We start from the raw sequence: 17914 nt of genomic DNA, 5'->3' as shown, positions 1-17914 counted from the left end.
CACTTGTTAGAACAACCGCCTTTAAAAATTGGAAACTGAAGGATTTCTTCAACAGAAACCGAACTCGATACTAAAGCCGTGTTTACAGTGAAAACCGATGGATTTATTCAACGGAGACTGTAAATATTACAACAACCTCATATTTAAAGTGAACACTGAAGGATTTCTTCAACGGAGACTGTAAATATTACAACAACCACATATTTAAAGTGAACACTGAAGGATTTCTTCAACGGAGACTGGGTGTCTGGTGAGTCAACCACAACCAGACCAGTTAGAACAACTGCCTTTAAAAATTGAAAACTGAAGGATTTCTTCAACGGAGACCGTAAATATTACAAAAACCACATAGTTAAAGTGAAAACTGAAGAATTTCTTCAACAGAGACCATACTCGATAGAAAAGCCACGTTCTGAGTAATACCCGGCTCCATCCTCTCACTATATATAGAAGGGTCCGGTGACTTCTGTTTCAATTTATCTGAAGAAGTGTGCATGCACAAGAAAGCTCATACCACTAACAAACTTAGTTGGTGAAAACTGAAGGATTTATTGAACAGAGACCGGGTTTCTGGAGAGTCAACCACGACCAGACTAGTTAGAACAACAGCCAGATGCGGCCACCCTCTGAACTGAGCTGAATCAATGAGCGAAATCACTGAACAGAACAAATTCAGAGCTGACTGTTCTCGCTAGAGCACTGTGTTCCATCCATCACCCTCCACGCCAGCATCGGAACCATGGCTTCACTTGTGCCCCTACCGCCGTTTGCCCCAGCCTCTGAATCATGGGACTCCTACCTCGCTTGGTTCGACTGCTACCTCCAAGCCAACGAGCTGACAGTAGTATCACAGGAGCGGAAGCGGAGCCTATTCCTCAGCCTCTGTGGGCCTGAGGTGTTTGAGACGGCCTAAGCATTGCTTGCACCTGAAGCCGTCCAGGCAGCAACGTGGGACACGATTCAAGAGAAGCTCTGCAACCACTACACTCCAAAGCCGTCCAAGATTGCTGCCCGCCATGCGTTCTACCACCGGAACCAGGCAGAGGGGGAGTCAATTAACAACTACACAGCCGCCCTGCAACAGGCTGCAATGCACTGCGAGTTCTGAGACTTAGACGATGCCCTGATGGATTGAATCATCTGCGGGGTCTGGGACATCCATCTGCAATGGCGTCTCCTCGCCAAGCCAGACCTCACGCTGCAGAAAGCCATTGAGGAGGCCATGGCCCAGGAGATCCGCAAGGCCAGCAGCCCGCGTCTTGCTAGGAAGCCAGTTCCAGTGCATCATGAAGAGGCCAGCAGTGATGAGGCATTCTCCAGTGAAGATGATGATGTGCACCAGACAAAGCGGGAGCGCAGGAAGTTCCAAAAGAAGTCCAAGGGCCAACCGGAATGTGCCGGCTGCGGAGGCGACTATTCCCGTGCCAAGTGTCAATTCAGAGACACCATCTGTAGGAAGTGTTCCAGAAGGGGCCACATCGCTAAGGTCTGCCGATTGGCTCCGTCCGGCACCCCACCTTCACCGACTCGCAAGTCCAAGTCTTCACTCCAGTCTGCCAAGGAAAACTGTTTCGCTCTTACCAACTGCCGCTGCCCATCTGGAACCACGATTGGCTAAACCGACTCACCTACGCGGCGCAAGCTGAATGTCATGGTGCTCATTGAAGGAGCTCCATGTGACATGGAGATCGACACCGTGTCTGCCCTGTCCATCGTGTCTTGGAGCACCATCAAAAGACTGGTACCCAGAGTGTCTTAAAGGCAACTTGACTCTCACCGCATACACCTGAGACACTACCAGGGAAACAACATTCCCGTGGTAGGCGTTGGCCGGTTCTGGATCGCCTTCAAGGATTTTTCGGGCCTGCTCCGACTGGTGGTGGTAGAAGGTCAGCGGCCAAGCCTTCTAGGGCTAGACTGGTTTGATGCCCTCGGCCTGGAAGTCACCAGCATCAACTGCATCTCTAACGCAGAGACTGAGGGTCTGGTCAAAGACTTTGCCAAGGTTTTTGACAGCACTTTGGGGCAATATACAGGTACACCCATCTCCTTTAGCCTTGATCCACAAGTTTCCCCCATCAAGCTAAAGCCACGCCGGGTTCCCTTTGCTCTCAAGGCTAAGGTGGACGAACAACTGGACAAGCTGATCGCCCAAGGAGTTTTGGAACCGGTTGACCACACCAAGTGGGAAACCCCCATCCTTGAAGCTCTGCACGTTGGCCACCCGGGAATCGTCAAAATGAAGGCGTTGGCTCGGTGTTACGTCTGGTGGCCCAACATGGACGATGCCATTACTGCCTGGGTTTCCGCCTGTCAAGCGTGCCAAGAATTGAGGCCTGTGCCTCCGACAGCTAAGGGACACACCTGGGAGACACCCATGACACCCTGGTCGAGGGTGCACATCAATCTGGCCGGCCTCTTTCGCGGCCGGAGCTTAATGGTAGTGGTGGACGCCTATTCCAAATGGCTGGAGGTGGCCCTGATGCCCTCCACCACTACCGAGGCCATCATCCGGGTGCTGCGAGGCCTCTGTGCGACGCATGGGTATCCTGATGTCCTTGTCTCCGACAACGGACCACTGTTCACGTCAGGCACTTTTGAGCAATACCTTTTGGGACTGGGCATCCACCATGCCCTGATGGCACCATTTCATCCATCCAGCAATGGGCAAGCGGAGAGAATGGTGCACTTGGCAAAAGAGGCACTGGCGCGCCTGGACCAGGGAGACTGGCACGAGCGGGTTGCTGAATACTTGTTCGTGCAACACATCACCCCTCATGCGGCCACAGGGCAGAGTCCTGCCGAACTGCTTATGGGCCGCCGCCTCAGGTCTCTGCTCCACCAGCTGCACCCAGACGTTGCTGTGGCCGAACCCCCAGGCTGTGCCAACGCACCACGGTCATTTGTTCCAGGAAACCAGGTCTTTGCCCGGAACTTTGTAGGGGACATTCCTTGGGTGCCCGCCACAGTAGTGGGAGTCACTGGACCTCTCTCATACCAGGTGGCACTCGAAGACGGATGTTTGTGGCGCTGGCACATAGACCAGCTTAGGCACAGGGTTGGGGACTTGGACACTACCGCAGTGCCCCCAACTGCGCTCATGGCTCCAGAACAGACGCTTACAGATGGCGAGGCTCCACCTACACCTCTCTCACAAACTGCAGGCATGGAGCTGAACCAAGCCGCTTCAAAGGGTCTGCCGGACTTCCCACAGACTCGGACCACTGCCGTGCCTGACATTCCGCCAACTCCACTTGCGGATGTTCCACCCACAGCAGCGGATCCAGGGGACTTGGTTTCAACGCCACCTAGGGTCGCGCCACAGCCTCAGCAAGAATCGGGCAGACCGCCGGACCTGGATACCACTCCCCGGCCGTCTGGCAGTTTCCAAGCGCCCAACTTATTTAAAGTACTATGTTGTTGGACATTTAATACTGTTGGTCTAATGGAAGTATGTGAAATGTAACCAATATGCTTTTGTGCCTAATTGAACCATTATGTGTAGTGCTGTATATAAGGAAACCATTACGATTGTAACTAACCCCTTATCTCGGTGGGGAGGGTTGTTATGTACTGAAGTTCTCACCCTGGGCAGCAGGGGAATACTGTAGATAGTTATGCAAATAAGGGATCGAAAGTGACATTCAGTGATTGGATAGTTTTAGAAAGTTGTTACAATTATGTGTACTGGAGCCAGTGGCGTAGCGTGGGGGTGCAGGGGGGGCCGGCCGCACCGGGCGCAACATCTGGGGGTTAGGGTTAAGGGGCGCAAATCCACGGGTTAGGGGGCGCAAATTACTTGCCTTGCCCCGGGTGCTGACAACCCACGCTACGCCACTGACTGGAGCTTTATATAAGCAGACTGACTGAACCCTTCAGTTCAGTGCTGTTCTGGCCTCTGAATAAACAAGAGCTGTTTCAAGAATCGCTGTGTCGTGTGATATGTTCACCCAAAACTTAACAGAATGTATTTCACATTAACTCTGGAAGTGGACGCTCAATTGTGAGCAAACTAAGCCTCCTAGAGCAAAATGTGTACATCAGGCTGAGTTGGGTCAGAATCAAGCAGACACGGCCAGAGTTAATGCTAAATACATGACTTCTGGAAAATGAGCTGCCATAGGTGCTACAGGGTGGAGGAAATTGTGTCCCAGGCTTTTTAGACAAATATACCCGTGTACTATCTGCAACCAAAGAGGTGCATGAATTGCCAGGTGTTCATCCCCCCCCCCAGCCCAGCTCTCCTCCCCCACTACGGAGCTTGTGGTGTGGGCAGATAGTCTGCCCAACTCATGACCTTTCCACCCCCCACATTAGCCTGGGGTTGCAGGGTCTCCAGGAATGGCGCTGCTTTTTCCTCTGGGGGGAAATATTGCTGGCACCAAAAGACAGATGGAAGCACCTGAAACCTGACACCAGGTGAGCTTTAGAGACCATGGTGTTGGGAAGTCCCAGAAAACGTCCCTCCCCAGCCACAGACCCGCTTCACTAAAATGTGATGTTTTCTCTCTCCTTTCAGCACTGCAGGAATCCGGCGCTCTTCCCCTTCGTCTCGCAGGAGCCCCCGCACGGCCAAGGACTCGCCCCCAAGGAGGAGGGATGAATCCAGTTCAGTCCCCTTTCAGTTGTGTGTCTCAAATGCGCACCTTCCAAAACAATTCAAAACACAGCCGCTCTAACAAATTCTCCCTGGTCCGAAATGCGCCATGCAGTTTCTCCAAGCAGCCAGTGTTTGTGCATTTGAGAGGAAAGTGTGCGTGGAAATGAACATAGTGGTGAAAATGAGAAACAAAAGTGCTTTGTATTGGGATAAAATTCTGGCCGAACTGCATACATAAAGGGGTTTCTTAGGAGCGGCTGGCAATCAAGTGCTGGTGAATGTTCTTCCTAAAGTAAAAAGAACAGTGACACCCCGTGGCCTCTTGGGGCTATTCCACGCGGACCCTTTACAAGAACAGCAACATGGGAAAAGTTGAAAACTCAAAACGGAAGCTAGGTTTCCGGTGAGTCAATCACGACCGGACTCGTTAGAACAACTGCCTTTAAAAAATGAAAACTGAAGGATTTCTTCAATTGTGTGGAAATTGACGGATTTTTTCAACGGAGACCGCACTGGATAGAAAACCCCACTCTCACTCTCACCCAAACCCTAAACTTAGCCCTAGTCCTGACTGTATTCCTAACTGTAAAGTTAAACTTGAATCTCACTCTAAACCTAACCCTAAACCTACACGCATTAGGAAATCCTAATGGCAGACTTCGGCATTCCCTTTGAGAACGGAAAAACAGCCCAAGGAAGCCAAGAAGATAAGCTCTGCAGGTTTCAGACGCAATTAAACAAGCAAAGATAGGAAAATCACCAGGACCCCGTGGCCTAACAGCAGAATATTATATACTTTATTGAAGTAAAATTAGATGAAAATGATTTGCTGGTGGTACTTACATAAGTAACATAAGATAAGATAAAATGAATAATAAAATAAAATAAATAAAATGAATATAATAAAACTTTAGTTGATTAATTTATTGCTAAAAGCTTAACAGCTGAATGAAAACATGAAAAACAGCTGCTGTTGTTTTGAAAGGGTTTCTTTCACCATAAAACACACACGTACAATTTTCTAAAACAAGTTCTATATTATTCTATGAAACAGGTCATTTTAGCTCATTTTTTTGAGGGAGGCAAAGGAATTAGCACAGGAAGGCACAGAAATTAGGACCAGCACCTCATCTTCGAAAAAGCATTTATTTTGTCCAAATAATTCTATTGGTTTTCATGTAAATGCCAGAAAAAGGATTGTTTTCTGAAGCAGCGCTACAATGACCCCGGTGGCCATTTGGGGTTATTCCACGCGGACCATTTACAAGAACAGCGACATGAGAAAAGTTGAAAACGCAAAACGGAAGCTGGGTTTCCGGTGAGTCAACGACGATGTACTCGTTACAACAACAGCCTTTAAAAATTGAAAACTGAAGGATTTCTTCAACTAGGTGGAAACGGACGGATTTTTTCAACGGAGACCGTATTCGACAGAAAAGCCGCGTTTACAGTGAGAACCGAGGGATTTATTCGAGACACAGACAGTAACACTATATCAGCAGCTCTTGTACTTGTCTCTGATCCATCCTCTTTCCCCCGCAATGTTATTGTTTTATGTTGCTCTGATCTTCTCTCTTATTATAATAATATCTGATACAGCACATAATGGGAGGCCAGCAGAACCTTGCAAGGGAAGTCGGAGGGTGCCAGGCTGCTAGGAACAAGGGGAGGCAAGGTCTCCCTCCCGGATGCCAGCACCCCAACTTCCAACCCCCTCACCCCAACCCCAACCCCCCTCACCCCAACCCCCCATCACCCCAACACCCTCTCACCCCAAACCCCCTTACCCCAACCCCCCTCACCCCAACAGCCTCTTACCCCAACCCCCTCTCACCCCAACCCCCCTAACCCCTCTCACCCCAAACTCCCTTACCCCAACCCCCTCACCCCAAACCACCTTACCCCAATCCCCCTCACCCCAACCCCCTCTCACCCCAACCCCAACCCCCCTCACCCCAACCCCCCTCACCCCAACCCCTCTCACCCCAACCCCCCTCACCCCAACCCCCCCTCACCCCAACCCCCATCACCCCAACACCCTCTCACCACAAACCCCTCTCACCCCAAACCCCCCTACCCCAACCCCCCTCACCCCAACAGCCTCTTACCCCAAACCCCCTTACCCCAACCCCCCTCACCCCAACCCCCTCTCACCCAAACCCCCTCACCCAAACCCCCTTACCCCAATCCCCCACCCCACCCCCCTCTCACCCAACCCCAACCCCCCTCACACCAACCCCCTCTCACCCAAACCCCCTCACCCAAACCCCCTTACCCAAACCCCCCTCACCCCAACACCCTCTTACCCCAAACAGGAAGGCACAGAAATTAGGACCAGAACCTCCTCTTCGAAACAGCATTTCTTTTGTCCAAATAATGCTATTGTTTTTCAGGTAAATGCCAGAACAAGGATTGTTTTCTGAAGCAGCGCTAGAGTGACACCCAGTGGCCTCTTGGGGTTATTCCACGCGGACCATTTACAAGAACAAGGACCATTTACAAGAAGAGCGACATGTGAAAACTTGAAAACGCAAAACGGAAGCTGGGTTTCCGGTGACTCAACCAAGACTGGACTCGTTAGAACAACTGCCTTTAAAAAGTGAAAACTGAAGGATTTCTTCAACGGAGACCGCACTGGATAGAAAAGCCGCGTTTACAGATAAAACCGAAGGATTTATTCGAGATGCAGACAGTAACACTAGATTGTGCCTCCGTCATTTTGGTCAGCAGCTCTTGTACTTGTTTCTGATCCATCCTTTTTGACCCGCAATGTTATTGTTTTATATTGCTCTGATCTTCTCTCTTATTATAATAATATCTGATAATGGGATCCCAGCAGAATCTTGCAATGGGAAGTCGGAGGGTGCCTGGCTGCTAGGAACACGGGGAGGCAAGGTCTCCCCCCCAGATGCCAGCACCCCAACCCCAACCCCCACCCTCTCACCCCACCCCACCCTCTCACCCAACCCCCCCTCTCACCCCAACACCAACCCCCATCCTAATCCTAACCCTCACCCTCACCCTCTCCCTAAATTTAGCCCTAGCCCTAACTGTAATCCTAACTTTAAAGTTAAACTTGAATCTAACTCTAAACCTAAACCTTTTTTCAAAAAAATAGTTTTATTAAACAATTTCAACATACCAAATTATCAATCCATTTAATCACATTCATTATTTCTCTCCCATTTTTTCCCACCACCCCCCTTCAATCCCTCCCTCCCCCCCCCCCGGACTTCCCTCAGCTCCTCTCTCTGATTTCTCTGCACATGTTATTCTCTGCATGTTAAAAATTGTACATACCATTGGCCTATCTCTCATATCTTCTACTAATAAATTTGTGGATGTTTATTCAAAACCTGTCAAGGAGTCCAATTCATTTTGTGGGGTTTTTTTAGTTTGTAAAAAGTTCCCATTCTTCCTTGAAGTAACAGTTGTCCTTATCATCTAGTTTGTATGTCAATTTAGACAACTCTGCATAGCTCATCCATTTCTCTTGCCACTGATCTTTTGTTGGGATTTCCTCATTCTTCCATCCTTCAGCAAATCTCTATATCTAGACCAATTCCCCTTTTTGCCAAGCGGTTTGAGTAATGAAGCTTCAATTGGAGATAACCACCAGGGTGTCTTTTCTTCTATTAGATCCTTCTATCTCTCCCCACTCTCATTAGTGATCTCCTGCGTATATGATTGTAAAATCCTTTGTGCACTTCCCCTTTCCCGTACCATAAGTATGCATGCCATCCAAATCTGGTATCGTGACCGTCCAAATCTAATGCTTTTTCCTTTCCCAGTTTTATCCAGTCCCTAATTCACACTAATCTAACTCTAGCCCTAAACCTACACGCATTCTAAGGCAAGGAAATCCTAATGACAGACTTCAGCATTCCCTTTGAGAACAGGAAAACGGAACATTATCAGACAGGTTGATGGAAGTCTAAATGAAAATAGGACAGGTGGTGAGAAGTTGATGTTTTATTGTGTATTTATGTTTATTGGAAAATGAATAATAAAAATATAATAAAAAAGAGAACAGAAAAACACCCCAAGGAAGCCAAGAAGATGAGCTCTGCAGGTTTGGGACGCAATTAAACAAGCAAAGATAGGAAAATCACCAGGACCCCGTGGCCTAACAGCAGAATATTATAAAAATTGAAGGAGTTTGAAGAAGTTAGAGAAAAGGTTACAGACTGGTTTCAATATTTTCAGCTAAATGAAACTTTTAAAAGTGACAAAAAGAAAGGATTTAGTCATGAAGCATCAAGATTTCAAAGTGTGATAGGAGAAGATAATACTAAATTATTGTCAAAAATGTATAATCTGCTCCTGGAATGGGACACCAAAGAGGAACAGGTCAAATCTGGTATGATAAAATGGGCAAAACACGTAGGACACAATATCAGACTGCCGGGGCCCGGTCTGAAACTCAGGTGAAAGTGGGGGCACAAAAAAATCTCTCCCTCCCACAACCACCTGGCAAGCCCCCTTACAAATGATAGACTGGAAAAGAGTTGGAAGACAGATCTCAAATCTGCAGAGCTTATCTTCTTGGCTTCCTTGGCCTGTTTTTCTGTTCTCAAAGGGAATGCTGAAGTCTGTCATTAGGATTTACTTGCCTTAGAATGCGTGTAGGTTTAGGGTTAGAGTTAGATTAGTGTTAATTAGGGACTGGATAAAACTGGAAAAGGAAGAAGCATTAGATTTGGACGGTCACGATACCAGATTTGGATGGCATGCATACTTATGGTACGGGAAAGGGGAAGTGCACAAAGGATTTTACAATCATATACGCAGGAGATCACTAATGAGAGTGGGGAGAGATAGGAGGATCTAATAGAAGAAAAAACACCCTGGTGGTTAACTCCAACTGAAGCTTCGTTACTCAAACCGCTTGGCAAAAAGGGGAATTGGTCTAGATACAGAGATTTGCTGAAGGATGGAAGAATGAGGAAATCCCAACGAAACACCAGTGGCAAGAAAAATGGATGAGCTATGCAGAGTTGTCTAAATTGACATACAAACTACATGATAAGGAAAACTGTTACTTCAAGGAAGAATGGAAACTTTTTACAAACTAAAAAAAACAGCACAAAATGAATTGGACTCCTTGACAGGTTTTGAATAAGAAAATCACCAGGACCCCGTGGCCTAACAGCAGAATATTATAAAAATTAAAGGAGTTTGAAGAAGTTAGAGAAAAGGTTACAGACTGGTTTCAATATTTTCAACTAAACTGAACTTTAAAAAAATGAAAGGATTTAGTCATGAAGCATCAAGATTTCAAAGTGTGATTGGAGAAGATAATACTAAATTATTGTCAAAAATGTATAATCTGCTCCTGGAATGGGACACCAAAGAGGAACAGGCCAAATTTGTTATGATAAAATGGGCAAAAGATGTGGGACACAATAACAGCCTGCCGGGGCCCGGTCTGAAACTCAGGTGAAAGTGGGGGCACAGAAAAAATCTCTCCCTCCCACAACCCCATTATAAATGATAGACTGGAAAAGAATTGGAAGACAGATCTGAAATCTATAGCATGTACTTTATTGAAATAAAATTACATGAAAAGGATGTGCCGGTGGTACTTACTTAAATAAAATAAGATAAAATAAATTGAATAATAAAATATAATAAAATAAATAATATGAATATAATAAAACGTTAGTTGTTGAATCTATTGCTAAAAGCTTAAAGGCTGAAGGAAAACATGAAAAACAGCAGATGTTGTTTTTAAAGGGCTTGTTTCACCCTTAAAACACACACTTACAATCTTCTAAAACAAGTTATACATTATTCTATGAAACAGGTCATTTTAGTTTATTTTTTGGAGGGAGGCAGAGGAATTGGCACACGATGTCAGGGTTTGTAAAACAACAACAAGAAAGGTTCTGACCTCCCTGGTCCTCGGACCCTTGTCGGCATAAAAGAGTCCACGAGAAACGTGTCCTTGCAGAGTCCTTTCTGCTTTTCTTCTTCAAAGCCTTTCTGCAAAAGCCACTGACCAACTGTACACACATCCACACTACCAGCTCTCACTAACCAACCAACCAACCCAACACCAAACTAACATTTCTCACTCTATATCTACTACCCGCTTCAGGCGGCTTTTTAAGCATTAAAGAAAGAGCGGCCAACTTTTAGCCACGACACACGAAGCCACAGAATTTTAGACCAGCGCCTCCTCTTCTAAACAGCATTTCTTAGGTTTCCTGGTTTTCTTGTAAATGCCAGAACAAGGATTGTTTTCTGAAGCAGCGCTAGAGTGCCACCCAGTGGCCACTTGGGGTTATTCCACGCGGACCATTTACAAGAACAAGGACCATTTACAAGAACAGCGACATGAGAAAAGTTGAAAACTCAAAACGGAAGCTGGGTTTCCGGTGAGTCAACGACGATGTACTCATTACAACAACAGCCTTTGAAAATTGAAAACTGAAGGATTTTTTCAACAGAGACCGTACTCGATAGAAAAGCCACGTTTACAGTGAAAACCGAAGGATTTTTTCGAGATGCAGACAGTAACACCATACTGTGCCTCCGTCATTTTGGTCAGCAGCTCTTGTCCATGTTTCTGATATATCCTCTTTGACCTGCAATGTTATTGTTTTATGTTGCTCTGATCTTCTCTCTTATTATAATAATATCTGATACAGCACATAATGGGATCCCAGCAGAAACTTGCAAGGGGAGGTCGGAGGGTGCCTGGCTGCTAGGAACAAGGGGAGGAGACAAGGTCTCCCCCCCCATGCCAGCACCCCAAACCCCACCCCACCCTCTCACCCCAACACCAACCCCCATCCTAATCCTCACCCTCTCCCTAAATTTAGCCCTAGCCCTAACTGTAATCCTAACTTTAAAGTTAAACTTGAATCTAACTCTAAACCTAAAACCTTTTTTCAAAAAAAATATTTTTATTAAACAATTTCAACATACCAAATTATCAATCCATTTAATCACATACATTATTTCTCTCCCATTTTTTCCCACCCCCTTCAATCCCTCCCCCCCCCCGGACTTCCCTCAGCTCCTCTCTCCGATTTCTCTGCACGTGTTATTCTCTGCATGTTAAAAATTGTACATATCATTGGCTTATCTGTCATATCTTCTACTAATAAATTTGTTGAGGTTTATTCAAAACCTGTCAAGGAGTCCAATTCATTTTGTGCTGTTTTTTTTAGTTTGTAAAAAGTTTCCATTCTTCCTTGAAGTAACAGTTGTCCTTATCATGAAGTTTGTATGTCAATTTAGACAACTCTGCATAGCTCATCCATTTTTCTTGCCACTGGTGTTTCGTTGGGATTTTGTCATTCTTCCGTCCTTCAGCAAATCTCTGTATCTAGACCAATTCCCCTTTTTGCCAAGCGGTTTGAGTAACGAAGCTTCAGTTGGAGATAACCACCAGGGTGTTTTTTCTTCTATTAGATCCTTATATCTCTCCCCACTCTCATTAGTGATCTCCTGCGTATATGATTGCAAAATCCTTTGTGCACTTCCCCTTTCCCGTACCATAAGTATGCATGCCATCCAAATCTGGTATCGTGACCGTCCAAATCTAATGCTTCTTCCTTTTCCAGTTTTATCCAGTCCCTAATCCACACTAATCTAACTCTAACCCTAAACCTACACGCATTCTAAGGCAAGTAAATCCTAATGACAGACTTCAGCATTCCCTTTGAGAAAGAAAAACAGGCCAAGGAAGCCAAGAAGATAAGCTCTGCAGGTTTTGGACGCAATTAAACAAGCAAATATAAGAAAATCACCAGGACCCCGTGGCCTAACAGCAGAATATTATAAAAATTAAAGGAGTTTGAAGAAGTTAGAGAAAAGGTTACAGACTGGTTTCAATATTTTCAACTAAACTGAACTTTAAAAAAATGAAAGGATTTAGTCATGAAGCATCAAGATTTCAAAGTGTGATAGGAGAAGATAATACTAAATTATTGTCAAAAATGTATAATCTGCTCCTGGAATGGGACACCAAAGAGGAACAGGCCAAATTTGTTATGATAAAATGGGCAAAAGATGTGGGACACAATATCAGCCTGCCGGGGCCCGGTCTGAAACTCAGGTGAAAGTGGGGGCACAGAAAAAATCTCTCCCTCCCACAACCCCATTATAAATGATAGACTGGAAAAGAATTGGAAGACAGATCTGAAATCTATAGCATGTACTTTATTGAAATAAAATTACATGAAAAGGATGTGCCGGTGGTACTTACTTAAATAAAATAAAATAAGATAAAATAAATTGAATAATAAAATATAATAAAATAAATAATATGAATATAATAAAACGTTAGTTGATGAATCTATTGCTAAAAGCTTAAAGGCTGAAGGAAAACATGAAAAACAGCAGCTGTTGTTTTTAAAGGGCTTGTTTCACCCTTAAAACACACACTTACAATCTTCTAAAACAAGTTATACATTATTCTATGAAACAGGTCATTTTATTTTTATTTTTTAGTTTATTTTTGGAGGGAGGCAGAGGAATTGGCACACGATGTCAGGGTTTGTAAAACAACAACAAGAAAGGTTCTGACCTCCCTGGTCCTCGGACCCTTGTCGGCATAAAAGAGTCCGCGAGAAAAGTGTCCTTGCAGAGTCCTTTCTGCTTTTCTTCTTCAAAGCCTTTCTGCAAAAGCCACTGACCAACTGTACACACATCCACACTACCAGCTCTCACTAACCAACCAACCAACCCAACACCAAACTAACATTTCTCACTCTATATCTACTACCCGCTTCAGGCGGCTTTTTAAGCATTAAAGAAAGAGCGGCCAACTTTTAGCCACGACACACGAAGCCACAGAATTTTAGACCAGCGCCTCCTCTTCTAAACAGCATTTCTTAGGTTTCCTGGTTTTCTTGTAAATGCCAGAACAAGGATTGTTTTCTGAAGCAGCGCTAGAGTGCCACCCAGTGGCCACTTGGGGTTATTCCACGCGGACCATTTACAAGAACAAGGACCATTTACAAGAAACAGCGACATGAGAAAAGTTGAAAACTCAAAACGGAAGCTGGGTTTCCGGTGAGTCAACGACGATGTACTCGTTACAACAACAGCCTTTGAAAATTGAAAACTGAAGGATTTTTTCAACGGAGACCGCACTGGATAGAAAAGCCACGTTTACAGTGAAAACAGAAGGATTTATTCGAGATGCAGACAGTAACACTAGATTGTGCCTCCGTCATTTTGACCCGCAATGTTAATAAAATGAATAATATAAAATAAATTAAATAAAATGAATATAATAAAACTTTTGTTGATTAATCTATTGCTAAAAGCTTAAAGAAAACATGAAAAATAGCTGCTGTTGTTTTTAAAGGGTTTGTTTCACCAATAAAAGACACACTTACAATTTTCAAAAACAAGTTTGAAAACCCCTCTCACCCAACCCCCCCCCCCTTCAACCCAAAGCCCACTCTTTTCTAAAACAAGTTCTACATTATTCTGTGAAACAGGTCATTTTAGTTTATTTTTTTGGAGGGAGGCAGAGGAATTGGCATAGGAAGGCACAGAAATTAGGACCAGCACCTCCTTTTCTAAACAGCATTTCTTTTGTCCAAATAATTCTATTGGTTTCATGTAAATGCCAGAACAAGGATTGTTTTCTGAAGCAGCGCTAGAGTGACACCCAGTGGCCACTTGGGGTTATTCCACGCGGACCATTTACAAGAAGAGCGACATGAGAAAACTTGAAAACGCAACACGGAAGCTGGGTTTCCAGTGAGTCAATCATGACCGGACTCGTTAGAACAACTGCCTTTAAAAAGTGAAAACTGAAGGATTTCTTCAACGGAGACCGCACTGGATAGAAAAGCCGCGTTTACAGATAAAACCGAAGGATTTTTTCGAGATGCAGACAGTAACACTAGATTGTGCCTCCGTCATTTTGGTCAGCAGCTCTTGTACTTGTCTCTGATCCATCCTCTTTGACCTGCAATGTTATTGTTTTATGTTGCTCTGATCTTCTCTCTTATTATTATAATAATAATATCTGATACAGCACATAATGGGATCCCAGCAGAATCTTGCAAGGGGAGGTCGGAGGGTGCCTGGCTGCTAGGAACAAGGGGAGGCAAGGTCTCCCCCCCCCAAAAAAAATAGAATAGAATAGAATAAAAGTGAACAAAATAGAATAAAATAGACTGAATAGAAGAGAACAAAATAGAATAGAACAAGCAGAACAGAAGAGAACAAAGTAGAACAGAATAGATAATCGATAATTGATAATCAATAATCAATAATCGATAATCGATAATAGAACAGAATAGATAAAAATTAAATAGAATAAAAGAGAATAGAATAGAAGAAAAGAGAATAAAATAGAATACAATAGACTGAATTGAAGAGAACGAAATAGAATAGAATAAAAGTGAACAAAATAGAATAAAATAGACTGAATAGAAGAGAACAAAATAGAATAAAATAGACTGAATAGAAGAGAACAAAATAGAATAGAATAGAATAGAAGTGAACAAAATAGAATAAAATAGGCTGAATAAAAGAGAACAAAATAGAACAGAATAGAAGTGAACAAAATACAATAAAATATAATTACCGTAACTTAAATTAAATAATAGAATATAATAGAATTAATTAAAATTAATCAGAATACAATAAAAGAGAACCAAATAGAATGAAATAGAACCAAATAGAATAGAATAGAATAGAATAGAATAAAAGAGAACAAAATATAATAGAATAGATTAAAATAGAATAGAATAAAAGAGAACAAAACAGAATAAAATAGAGCCAAATAGAATAGAATAGAATTAAATAGGAATAGAATGGAATGGAATGGAATGGAATGGAATGGAATGGAATAAATACATTATTCTATGGAACAGGTCATTTTAGTTTATTTTTTGGAGGGCGGCAGAGGAATTGGCACAGGAAGCCACAGAGATTAGAACCAGCACCTCCCCTTCTAAACAGCCAATCATCCATTCCCACCACCCTTCTGAGTAATACTCCGCCCCATCCTCTCACTATATATAGAAGGGTCCGGTGACTTCTGTTTCAGTGTATCTGAAGAAGTCTGCATGCACAAGAAAGCTCATACCACTAACAAACTTAGTTGGTGAAAACTGAAGGATTTTTTCTACGGAGACCGGGTGTCTGGTGAGTCAACCACGACCAGACTTATTAGAACAACTGCCTTTAAAAATTGGAAACGGAAGGATTTCTTCAATGGGGTGGAAACTGAAGGATTTCTTCAACGGAGACCGTAAATATTACAAAAACCACATAGTTAAAGTGAAAACTGAACGATTTCTTCAACGGAGACCGTAAATATTACAAAAACCACATAGTTAAAGTGAAAACTGAACGATTTCATCAACGGAGACCATAAATATTACAAAAACCACATAGTTAAAGTGAAAACTGAACGATTTCTTCAACGGAGACCATAAATATTACAACAACCACATTTTTAAAGTGAAAACTGAACGATTTCTTCAACGGAGACCGTAGTCGATAGAAAAGCCGCGTTTACAGTGAAAACCGAAGAATTTAGTCGAGACGCAGACAGCAACACCATATTGTGCCTCCGCCATTTTGGTCAGCGGCTCTTGTACTTGTCTCTGATACATCCTCTTTGACCCGCAATGTTATTGTTTTATGTTGCTCTGTTGTTCTCTCTTATTATACGATCTGATACACCACATATTGGGATGCCAGCAGAACCTTGCAAGGGGACGTCGGAGGATGCCTTGCTGCTAGGAACAAGAGGAGGCAACGTCTCCCTTTCAGATGCCAGCACGCCAACGCCAACCCTCACACCAACTGCCATCCTAACCCTAAACTTAGTTCTAGACCCAGCCCGAGCCTTAACCCAAGCCTTAGCCCGAACCTTAGCCCAAGCCTTAGTCCAAGCCTTAGTCCAAGCTTTAGCCCGAACCTTAGCCCAAGCCTTAGCCCGAATCTTAGCCCAAGCCTTAGTCCAAGCCTTAGTCCAAGCCTTAGCCCGAACCTTAGCCCGAACCTTAGCCCAAGCCTTAGCCCAAGCCTTAGCCCAAGCCTTAGTCCAAGCTTTAGCCCGAACCTTAGCCCAAGCCTTAGTCCAAGCCTTAGTCCAAGCCTTAGCCCAAGCCTTAGCCCGAACCTTAGCCCGAACCTTAGCCCAAGCCTTAGCCCAAGCCTTAGCCCAAGCCTTAGTCCAAGCTTTAGCCCGAACCTTAGCCCAAGCCTTAGTCCAAGCCTTAGTCCAAGCCTTAGCCCAAGCCTTAGCCCGAACCTTAGCCCGAACCTTAGCCCAAGCCTTAGCCCAAGCCTTAGCCCAAGCCTTAGCCCGAACCTTAGCCCAAGCCTTAGCCCAAGCCTTAGCCCAAGCCTTAGCCCGAACCTTAGCCCAAGCCTTAGCCCAAGCCTTAGCCCAAGCCTTAGCCCGAACCTTAGCCCAAGCCTTAGTCCAAGCTTTAGCTCAAGCCTTAGCCCAAGCCCCAACACTAACCCTATCCCGAACCCTAACTCTATCCCCAACCCTAACCCTAACACTAACCCTTACGCCAACCATCACTCTCACCCTAAACCCCGCCCTAATGCTAAAGTTAGCCCTAGCCCTAGTCCTATCCCCAACACTAACACTAACCCTATCAGCAACCCTAACACTTACCCCAACCCCCACTCTCACCCTAACCTTAGTCCAAGCTTTAGCTCAAGCCTTAGCCCAAGCCCCAACACTAACCCTATCCCGAACCCTAACTCTATCCCCAACCCTAACCCTAACCCTAACCCTAACCCTTACGCCAACCATCACTCTCACCCTAAACCCCGCCCTAACCCTAAAGATAGCCCTAGCCCTAGTCCTATCCCCAACACTAACACTAACCCTATCAGCAACCCTAACACTTACCCCAACCCCCACTCTCACCCTAACCCCGACAATAACTCTAGATTTAGCCCTAGAACAAACTGTACTCCTCAGAATAAAGTTTATCTAACGCTATACCTAACCCCAAACCTAAACCTACACGCATCCTAACGCAAGGAAATCCTAATTGCAGACTTCAGCATTCCCTTTGAGAACAGAAAAACAGACCAAGGAAGCCAAGAAGATAAGCTCTGAAGGTTGGGACGCAATTAAATAAGCAAATATAAGAAAACCACCAGGACCCCGTGGCCTAACAGCAGAATATTATAAAAATTAAAGGAGTTTGAAGGATTTAGAGAAAAGGTTGTAGACTGGTTACAATATTTTCAACTAAATAAAACTTTTTAAAGTGACAAAAAGAAAGGATTTAGTCATGAAGCATCAAGATTTCAAAGAGAGATATGAGAAGACAATACTAAATTATTGTCAAAAATGTA

The 17914-nt window shown here is 44.4% G+C and overlaps 3 long non-coding RNA genes across 3 annotated transcripts in view; 2 read left to right on the top strand and 1 right to left on the bottom strand.

The window, feature by feature from the left end:
• Nucleotides 1-6071, top strand: part of LOC308575033 — a 34475-nt gene extending 28404 nt beyond the window's left edge. The window contains exon 4 of the long non-coding RNA XR_014002678.1: nucleotides 5883-6071. This is a non-coding gene — a long non-coding RNA (uncharacterized lncRNA). The remainder of the gene's footprint in view (nucleotides 1-5882) is intronic.
• On the bottom strand, nucleotides 3944-17652 carry LOC308575036. The gene is made up of 3 exons (XR_014002681.1): nucleotides 17549-17652; nucleotides 10934-12197; nucleotides 3944-4114 (listed from the first exon to the last, which is right to left on the bottom strand). It is a non-coding gene; the product is annotated as an uncharacterized lncRNA (long non-coding RNA).
• On the top strand, nucleotides 12191-14841 carry LOC308575031. The gene is made up of 2 exons (XR_014002676.1): nucleotides 12191-13040; nucleotides 14062-14841. It is a non-coding gene; the product is annotated as an uncharacterized lncRNA (long non-coding RNA).
• Nucleotides 17653-17914: the final 262 nt, after the last annotated feature.

Source organism: Podarcis bocagei (genome assembly GCF_964188305.1).
Source record: "Podarcis bocagei genome assembly, chromosome: 16".
In the NCBI taxonomy this organism is placed as follows: Eukaryota; Metazoa; Chordata; class Lepidosauria; order Squamata; family Lacertidae; genus Podarcis; species Podarcis bocagei.
Note: the sequence above shows the minus strand (reverse complement) of the source record. Positions and strands in the feature narration are given on the sequence as shown.